We start from the raw sequence: 11,274 nt of genomic DNA on the forward strand, positions 1-11,274 counted from the left end.
TTTGACAATCTTTTAGAAGTTGTTAGACCTTCTGGATTTACCCCCTGTGCCACCGAATTTTTACTCTTCATATCCTTAGTTTCTTTTCTTTTATTTTGTAAGGTAAACTCTACCCCCAATGTGGGGCTCCAGGACAAGGGTTACATGCTCTACTCACTGAGCCAACCAGGCGCCCCATTTTTTTTCTTTTATTTTTAATCTATAATCTGGAGATTGTCTCAATTTTATTTTCCAAGTCCTTATTTTTGACTTTTCAGTTCATGAATATTTTAATTTCTAAAAGCATTATCTTGCTGACAACATGAATTTAAATATTTTATTTTGAATGTCCTTTCATCTATGTCTTCACTCTTTCCTGTGGTTACTCTTTCAGTCATTACAGTCCTTCTCATTTGTTCTGTAGGTTTCCTAGACAGCAAATTTTTGCCCATTTTTCTTAAAAAAAAAAAAAAGGCCTATGCTATTGAAATTGAGAGCTACGGTAGCTTTTCTCTCCTTTTGTGTGGGTAAGTTTGTTTGTTTGTTTTTCCTACCACCATCTCTTCCTTAATGGGAGGTCTGACTTGGAGCTCTGCTTCCATGGGAGGATTTATGCATTAACTTTGGACCTTGCTTTGTTTTTTGTTTTTTTGTTTGTTGTCTTTTTGTTTTTTTTCTTCCAAATTTTTATTTAAATTCTAGTTAGTTAACAAATAGCGTAATATTGGTTTCAGGAGTAGAATTTGGTGATTCATCACTTACATGTAACACCCAGTGCTCATCACAAGTGCCCTCCTTAATACCCACCACTCATCTAGCCCATCCCCAACCAACTTCCTTACATCCACCCTCAATTTGTTCTCTATTGTTAAGAGTCTTTTATGGTTTGCTTCCCCCTCCCTCCTTCTCTCTCTTTTTTTTTTTTCCCTTCCCACATGTACATCTATTTGGTTTCCTAAATTCCACATATGAGTGAAATCATATGGTATTTGTCTTTCTCTGACTGCCTTATTTCACTTAGCATAATACACTCTAGCTCCACCCACATCACTGCAAATAGCAAGATCTCATTCTTTTTGATGACTGAGTAATATTCCATTGTATATACATTATCAACAATAGCCAAACTATGGAAAGAGCCCAAGGGTCCATCAACTGATGAATGGATAAAGAGGATAAGGACTTTACTTTTAATAAAGGAGCAGGCCAACTGACTGGATCACACTCCCTGACTGCCATGCCCAATACCCATCTCTTCTCAAAAGCTTTTGCTTGAGACTAAACATAGACTAATCAAGAGTCGAAGTGGAACTGGAAGCTATTCCAGAACCTATTAAACTTGGGTCTTGAAAGACTAGTTTTTATCTTCCCATACTCTTCAATTTTCTGATTATAGCATTAGCCTTGAAATCTTAGCTATTTATCTGCTGAGATTTAATGTCCACCTTCTTAAAATTTAGGAGAATGCCTGATTTATTTTCTCTCTGGTTATCCTTTATAAACAGAGTGAAACAATGGCATGATTTCAGTGCTGTGAATAGAAATCAATTCTCCTATCTTCCTCAAGGAAAGGAGGAAACTAGTCTCTCTTTTCTATCTCTGCACACATTTGACATTTGTTTTTATTCATATTTATGAATACATTATATATTTTGAATTTGTATTTTCTTTTTATATAATGTATGTTCACTTTAAAATGTATGCTAAATTTAGAATACTTTCTTAGATTTAAAAATTCTCAGTTTAGGTAAATTAGACATATATCCAATAAATCTTTCAAAAAGATTAGTAGATGCATTGAAGAATAAAATATTAGCAACTGGTTCATTTAACAAGCTTTTTTGAAACTCTCATGATTTATTACTATGGTCTGTATTTGAGATTAGCATGAGAGATTTGAACTAAAATTGTAAAGGAATTCCTCAATCATACCAGTTCTTTATCTGATGTCAATAATAATAAAACTTTGTAAAATATCAATCTTTCTCTCCAGACATTGTTATAGGTTCTACTCATTTCTTTTATCCTTAGATTTTTCTATTTTTCTCCTTAAGAATTTATGGAAGCCATTTGATGAGCCTATTTTCAACTCTATTTTTATTTTCTTTGCATCAGTAATGGAATCATTATTATTCTCATCACCAAGCTCTAGTTCATTATCTGATAAAAACAAATAATCCTCACACTCAATTTTGGATATTTGATTTTTCTTATTTATGTTCTCAGTAGGCATATCCTCTTCACTTGTTAGAAATGAAAATTCATCCCTTTCCATAGTATGAGAATGATCGTTCATCTCATTAATCTATCTTGATTACCATTTCTCCCTTCATCACTGAAACCTAAGATATTTGGTTGTTACTTTTATTATTTTAATTAGTTACTACACATCGTGTTTCTGGCATTTTCTGATATTTAATATACATGTAGCATAAGGAAATATACTACCAAATGAACTGATGTATAAACTTCAGCCCTGAGAGCTTGGGAACTTGAAAAGGATAGAGACTTAATTGGATTATCCTCTTCTATTTAAATGAGACCCAAAGCATGCCAAAGATAGAATATTTACTTAAGCTTTATCCATTCATGGGGCTCCTGGGTGGCTCAGTCGGTCAAGCAGATGCCTTCGGCTCAGGTCATGATCCCAGAGTCTTGGGATCGAGCCCCGCATCGGGCTCCCTGCTCAGCGGGAAGCCTGCTTCTCCCTCTCCCTCTTTCTGCCGCTCTACCTACTTGTGCTCTCTCTCTATCTCTGTTAAATAAATAAAAATCTTTAAAGAAAAAAAAAAAGCTTTATCCATTCACCACCGTATAATATAATGATTTGTCCAACATGTAAGAGATTTTATGAACAATGAACTTTCTTTAACTGAAAGCAAAATAGCATTAAGATCTAAATGAGAACTGGGGCAGGGGGAGAGGAAGCAGGGGGGAAGAAACAGTAATTTTATGAGTATCTGAAATATCAGCTTTGAAAACAGAGCATCCATCCAGACAAATTGATTCCACCAATATCTTCCCTTCTAGCATAAGCTAATGTGCTTGCAACCTGGTTTGTTTGTTGCTGAAACCAACTAAAAGATACAGTTAACCACCCTAGAAGAGATATTCAGTGATGTAATAAAGAATACGTGAGAATAAGTGAAATTGTTGCATTTAACTATAGAACGTTGTTTCCAGTTGCCCTCTGGAAAAAAGTCAGTCATGTACTCTGGACAGGAGAAAGATAGGTATTAAGAAAATTTTTATAATTCCAAGCATAAGATTCCAAGAATATGAGTCAATGGATTGAAAAACTTTTAAAAAATGCAATTTTGACTACAAAATCAGGAAGAGGAAAAAATTGGAGTGCTTTTAAACACACACACGCTTCAGTCACTGAAACTCTTTAATAAAAAAAGAATTTTTAATATAGTAGGATCGCAGGGTTTACTCCAAGTACACTTCTTAAAAGTATAAATAAAATATACTTCTGTGTATGGTCAGTGTATTGTCAACCAAACACAATTCCTTTTACTGAAGAAATTATTTTTATAATAATATAGATGGGGATATATGAGAGAAAATGTTTGCTGAGAAAATGTTTATAAGGTACTATGCAAACGTAAGTAGAAATATATTTATTATACTATACAGATTTTACTGCTTTAATAGTAAATACTGTCATCTCTAATAATTATTGATTTGATATGTTCCTACAAGATGATGCTCTTCACACCATTGTTATTTGTCTAAAATTTCTCAACAATTGAATCATGCAGCACTCTCCTACTTAACTTTAGTAACTATCTTTAAGATTCTGATTTTGCCATTGTTGATATGGTTCCTGGCAAGCCTATGTGTGTTGAGAGCTTCTCTGACTCTCCTCCTCTGGGCCATTTTGCTGTTCGTGACATGAGACAGATGGTTGCTGTTGGTGTCATCAAAGCAGTGGACAAGAAAGCAGCTGGAGCTGGCAAGGTCACCGAGTCTGCCCAGAAAGCTCAGAAGGCTAAATGAATATTATCCCTAATACCTGCACCCCAGTCTTAATCAGTGGTGGAAGAACGGTCTCAGAACTGTTTGTGTCAATTGGCCATTTAAGTTTAATAGTAAAAGACTGGTTAATGATAACAATGCATCGTAAAACCTTCAGAAGGAAAGGAGAATGTTTTGTGGACCATTTGCTGGTTTTTTTTGTGTGTGGCAGTTTTAAGTTATTAGTTTTTAAAATCAGTACTTTTTAATGGAAATAACTTGACCAAAAATCTGTCACAGAGTTTTGAGACCCATTAAAACAAAAGTTTGATGAGAAAAAAAAAAGATTCTGATTTTGGAATCTAGAAATATAGTTATCAAATTATCTCCTGACATGCTTATGAATAACATGAGTAAATGTGGATGGAATGAGCATGCCATTAGGTAAATTTGTAATTTCTGATTCCTGTATTCAAGTAGTGCTAAATAATAGATAGATGGTTAACTGGAAAGTGATTTTTACTACTCACGGTAGAATCTGCCTGTTCAACACATATTTTTGATATGGATAATGACCTCGATAGCAGGTATTTCAAATGTCATAAAGCTGAGAAAGATAGTTTATATTTTGGATGACAATACTAGATTCCAAATAAATCAAAACTTACAATATTAAAAATATTAAAAAATAGCAAAAATATTCTCATAAAGCTAGATAAATTTTAAGATATATTTAAAGTATTATAATAAAAATAATAATTTACATTTGAAAAAATACATTAAGATCTAAGGAGAAAAATATGACTCAAAAGTTTATAAGAAGAAAAGAAAGTTATTGATTTTGGTTGACTACATGTTCAAGGTAGGCTACGTTATCTCTATACTCTGTAAACACCTGTAATTTTTTTTTTTTTTTTTAGTGACAAATTTTCTTCCTTTATTGAAGGAACAGCAAATCTATAAGTCAACCATTGGGCCTAAACTTGGCATAGAAAACCATGTAGACTTGTTGAATCACTAAATATTTGTACTATTGTGTTAAATACTAGGAGCCAAAATTCTAAAGGAATATTGATATATTGAAGGTGTTACAGAGAATGGCAAATTTTATTAAGTAACCAATTTACTCATTCAACAAAATTTTATAAGTCCCTATTATGTACTACTTAAATCTGATGATAAGTAAGACAGATATTGGTGGGGTAAGTATTAATTAGATAATTACTTAATTAAATTTACTATGAAAGCTGCTGAAAACAATTACAATATATTGTAATGTATATAGAAAGTCCAGATCATCTGGCATTCGCTGCAGTCTGCTGAAGGGTTCATCTGGGAATACGTGCTGTCATACTAAGTCTATCTTCATAAGGTGTAAACCCTTTACCACTTCAGCTGTATGGTTTTTTAGTGGTAAGTGATGTTGTTGGTTCAAACTATGGCAGTGTCTCCATGCCCAGAAGCCTGTGTTTTGACATGACACATAACCAAGTGTGTCATCCAAGGTGGAACCTCGCTTCACAAAAAATGAGAGGGATATAAAAGGAAATATGGAATGGTAGGTAAGATGGAAGCTAGAAGTGGTACCATGAAAACACAGAAAGCTCTCCAGGGATCCAAGGTGTTTGTCGAATGAATCATTTTGGGTAAGAGATTAATGAGGAAGGTGTTCACTGTTACCTTATAACAATCTTCCGGGCGCCTGGGTGGCTCAGTTGGTTAAGCGACTGCCTTCAGCCGGGGTCATGATCCCAGGGTCCTGGGATCGAGTTCCGCATCGGGCTCCTGGCTCAGCAGGAAGCCTGCTTCTCCCTCTCCCACTCCCGGGGCTTGTGTTCCTGCTCTCGCTTTCTCTGTCTCTGTCAAATAAATAAATAAAATCTTAAAAAAAAAAAAAAATCTTCCAAGAAGCTGGCACAGGCTTCACTCATTATGTTGGATAAATAATAGCACACAGTTTATATCAGGGGTTACTAAATATGCAATCATTATATTTATTCTTTTACTATTTCTCCCAAGCTTATTAAGCTCCCTTGGTTTAGGCTATTTAATATTTTCCCCAAATGTTTAGGGTGGGTTCAATCTAAACTGTAATGAGATATAGTTAACTGGTTTTAGTTCTTCATGTGTCACCATATGAAGTATGATTAGCATGAGGGTGTAGCTGATAATCTTTATCCTGTATATTAGTAAACATTTATCTAAACTTGGATTTTTAAAAGACTTTTATTTATTTATTTGTCAGAGAGAGAGAGCGAGCACAAGCAGGGGGAGCAGCAGAGGGAGAGGGAGAAGCAGACTCCCCGCTGAGCAGGGAGCCCGATGCGGGGCTCGATCCCAGGACCCTGGGATCATGACCTGAGCCAAAGGCAGACGCTTAAGGACTGAGCCACCCAGGCGTCCCTAAATTTGGATTTTTAAAACATCTACGTAAATAATATTTTCCTCCTGCATTTTATCACGCATTACACTGTATGGAGTGATGCCCCACAGAACACCCAGCATAGGCATACAGCAATAGGCTTTCTGGGATTTTTCTGTTAGGAATATCCATGATTCTATGAGAACCGTTCTTAAACCTTATCCTCTCCAGTAAGCCACACACACGCACACACACACACACAATGATTAGCTACTCCATTAGCCTGAACTGTGAATATAATTTGATGTGCTTTGAGCATATTGCAATAGCATTATTAGATTTTTTTTTTTCTATTCTCAAAATCAGGAAAAACCTGTGCTTCCCCAGAGTAGGTTTGTTTCTGTCTTATGAGCACTGGTTGTTTCCCTGTTTGCCTTTGCAACATAGAAGCAAAGGCAAGAATCTGTGGTCAAACTCTAGCAAACATGTTAAGCATTATGAAAACACTTCTGCACATTCAGTTTGCCCTTGGCTTACCTATGTTCCATCCCTTACTCAGATCCCGTATTTATTTAGCTTATCCTTTAGTACTGCACTTATTTTTATAAGCAATCTTAAATCTTCTGCAGAAGACAGAAGACACAGTGAAAGAGAGATGATGATCATGATTGTGAATTATCCCTGAAAGCATAGTTACTACTGTAACAACTGAGGTAAGAAAACCGCTCTTAGGAATAGCGCACATATTTTATTTAATGCCACATGACAGCTCTTGTTATTAAAATGCTACTGTCTCAAAATTTTCTAGAAAAATATGTAATATATGATATATGATACATACACATGGTATAATATATAACATGACATATAACAAACATATATTACATATACACGTATATCTTGTGTATAATGTATGCTGTATAATTTATAATATATAATCATATAATACGTGACATGTAACATATAATCCCTGAAGTAAAATATATATAATATACCTTAACAATGTAATATGTAAAATATGACATATCCCTCTATTAGAGTGCATTCTGTGTGTGGTTTGTGTGTGTGTATTTTTTTTTTTTCATGGCTCCTCAAAGTATGTTTGAGAAAATGGTAGAGAAAACAGAGGGCATGTAGGAATTGGTGGAATTCTCTAACAACGCTGCAGCCTGGAAGAATTGATTATTGTGTGAAATGAAGCTGGAAGAAACAACAGTTGAAGGCATAAATCAGGCACTTTTCAGTGTAACAATTTCTTTATGGCTCCTTTCTAAATGTTTTTCTAATCTTAATTATGATTTCTTCTTTGACTCATAAATTATCTAGAGGTATTTTTTCCCCAGAATGAATGCTTTTTTCCTTTTCTTTTTTCTTTCCCTGGTACTCATTTTTAACCTGTTTGCACTCTGATCAAAGAATATTTGTATATACCAAAACTTTTTAAAAATTAATGAAACATTCTATAAATATATTTATATAGCTGTATATAAATACACACAATTATATAGTATATATGATGTGACCATGTACATCACATATCATATGTGCATTTGTAAATGCATAGGTATAATATTGTACCATTTTATATAGATAATATAATTATATATATGTGTATATATATATATATACACACACACACACACACACCCAGGAGATATATATATATCTCCATTAATCTGTTAACTTGGTGGTAGATTTCTCAATTTTTTTTCTTGTACATTTTTTAAATTTTACTTACTCAGGCTATAAAAAGTTCATTTAAGTTTAGATGATTTTATCTTATAATGATCTAAAGTTTCTATCATTATGTAATTATATTCTTAATTCCTTATGTTTTAGCCATAAATTCTATTTTACCTGATATTAATATGGCTATAACAAGTTTCATTTCATTAGTTTTATCTTGTATGATTTTTCCATTCATGTTTTTTATCCTTTTTTTTTCTTATGAGTTAGGTATCACACTCATAAATAGTATAAATAATCTTTTAAATCATTTCTGACAATTTTCATTTCTACTACCAGTTTTAATATCTTTATATGTATTGTGATTTCTAGTATATATGGATTTACTCCTATCATCAAATTTTAGGCTTTCTATTTGTTTAACTTTTTCTGTGATTTGTTTTCTGCTTGCTTTCTTTTATTGATTGATTTTATTAAATTATAATTGATATAGAATATTTTATTAGTTTCAGGTATACATCATAGTGATTTGATTTTTTTGTACATTTCAGAATGATCCCCATGTTAAGTCCAGTTACCATCCATTGTCATGCAAAGTTATTACAATATCATTGACTATATTCCTTGTGCTGTACATTACCTTCCTATGACTTACTTATTTTATAACTGGAATTTTGCAGGTCTCATTTTTAAGATTTATTTATTTATTTGAGAGAAAGAGCGCACAAGTGGGAGGGGCAGAGGAAGAGGAAGAGAGAATCCCAAACAGACTCCACGCTTAGCGTGGAGCTGGACAAGAGGCTTGATTTCAGGACTCTGAGATCGTGACCTGAACCAACACCAAGAGTCAGTCTTTTAATCCACTGCACCACCCCAGGCACCCCTGGAGTTTTGCAGGTCTTAATCCTTGCCCAACATTAATTAATCCCTGCCCTGCCCTTACTTTCCACCCAACCCCCACCTCTTACCCTTCTGGTAACCAACAATTTGTTTTCTGTATCTGTGAGTCTGTTTCTGTTTTGTTTTATTTGTCTCTTTTGTTTTTTAGATTCTACATATAGGAGAAATCATGTGGTATTTGTCTTTTTTTGTCTGATATTTCACTTAGCGTAAAACCCTCCAGGTCCATCTATTTTCTTTCTTTTATATTGAGATTTTATTTGCTCCACCTGTTTGGAAGTGGAATAGTCAATATCTTATTTCTCTCCATAGTTTTGGCTTTCCTCTTCTTCAGACTGGCTTTCTTTCTAGTTCATTCTTTTACTAAAACTATAGCTCTTTTAGGTCCCAATTTTGGAGGGATCTCCTGTTTGTACTTTATCTTCATATTGAACGCAGGATTTTTTTTCTCTTGCTTCCAACGACCTTGCATATCCATCAAAACTGAATTTGAAGGTCACCAAATTTCCAACGCCAGTAGCAGTACACAAAGCTATATAGAGAGCAGGCTTTCCTCTTCGTTTTATAGCTCCAACGGATTCATTTCTGATGATTTAGGGAAAGTTTTGTATTTTTTTTTAATCCAGGCTTGTTGATGATTTTCAATGGGACAAAGGATATCAAGTTTGCCATACTTCTAGAAAGAAAGTCACTTAGGAGAATTTAAGAGGATAAACAAATAACTGTCAGTGCAGACTCAAGAGGATAACGTTACGATGATCTGTATAAAGTACACATTCCTTCATACTCCTACTTCTAGAGTTCCAGGAGTGAATATTTTTACTTTGAAACTTTTTAGTACACTTTTTGATGGGATTAGTACACATTCTAATTAACTGTTTCAAAATCTTTTCTTTTCTTCCTTAAAATAAATGTGCTCTTTAAAGCTGTAAGATTTTCATGACTAGGTTTCATCCTGAATTCCTTTTCTATCTTAGACGCTCATATTTATTTGATATGAAAAATACCTGATCTGAGGCTTGCATGAGGTCTTTAAAAATTCAATTAGCTTTTTAAATGTATTTCATGCATTTACAACATCAAAGAGCCACAATGTTGCAAATTAATTTTGATGATGGTCTTCTTTACAGCTGTTAGTTCTAGGAAGGTATAAAAAGTCAATTTCAACTCAATTTGATTTTTGTATGTTCCAGAGAATGTGTAGTTCTTAAATTTAAAGCAATAAATAATACATGTCATGTTCATACTTTAAGTGAAGACAAGTAAGTGCAATGGCTTTAGGACTATTTACAAATGTTTTGCTGTGATTTAACAATGTAAACATAGTATTTCCATTCCATTTAGCATTATATAATAGAGAATGCTATAAAATTTATGAATGGCAATGACAATAATGGCATACATTGCCTGTCAATATTTTATAAAAATTTGATTGTAAGCAATTATGTTATTGTAGAAAATATAGAAACAAAAGAGAACAAATAACACCTACCACCTCATAGAGTTGCATTCTCCAGTCCCAAATAAAACTGTTTATAATCATTTGTGAATTCCTCAGTTTGAGAGACAGAGTAGGGGGAGTCTCATGTACAATATTGTTGCAAAATAAAGTAATTTCAAGTTATTTTTCAAAATATATTAGCATGATTGAATATGGACCTAATATCTAAAAACAATACTATGCTATGATAATCAATATAGGAAACACACATATCCCTATGGTTCCATATCCTGAACTTCAAGAAATGCATATGTTGATTTCTCTCAGAATCCTGAGCAATAGTAATCTTACTTCTATAGGGATAAATATGGGGCAGTGAGTCCTGAGAGCATGGTGGGTGGAGAGCCAGGAATGCTTGCAATATTGAGAGCTAACAGCTAGTGCAAGACTTTGTGAGATTTTTCTAATTTTCTTAAAAAAGGAGAGTTCATCTAAGAAATAGAAAAATCATACTATTATAACAGAGAGGATTTACATGTTATTGTATATCTAAACAAACATAATTTTTTTTGCACTTTTAGTAGACATCCCTAGAATGACTTCAATAAAATACAATTTATAGAATATTTGACTTGCTTTTCTTTAACTGCAAATTGAATTTATCTATGCCTTCCTTCTTCACTTGCCCTCCTGTGCAATTATTCCTCTTAAAACAGCTGGTTTTAGTCAATTACTGTGCCTTAGAAAGCATTTTACAGAGCTGTCTGGGTGGCTTAATCAGTTGAGCAACAGACTCTTGATTTCAGCTAGGGTCATGATCTCAGACTCGTGGGATTGAGCTCCATGTCGGGCTCCCACTCAGTGGGGCATCTGCTTGAGATTCTCTCTCCCTTTCCTTCTGCCCCACCCCCCACTAGCACATACGTGTGCACATGCTCTCACTCTC

Source organism: Mirounga angustirostris, unplaced genomic scaffold (genome assembly GCF_029215605.1).
Source record: "Mirounga angustirostris isolate CCGP_5_RB_7025 unplaced genomic scaffold, mMirAng1.0.hap1 SCAF_1, whole genome shotgun sequence".
Taxonomy (NCBI): Eukaryota; Metazoa; Chordata; class Mammalia; order Carnivora; family Phocidae; genus Mirounga; species Mirounga angustirostris.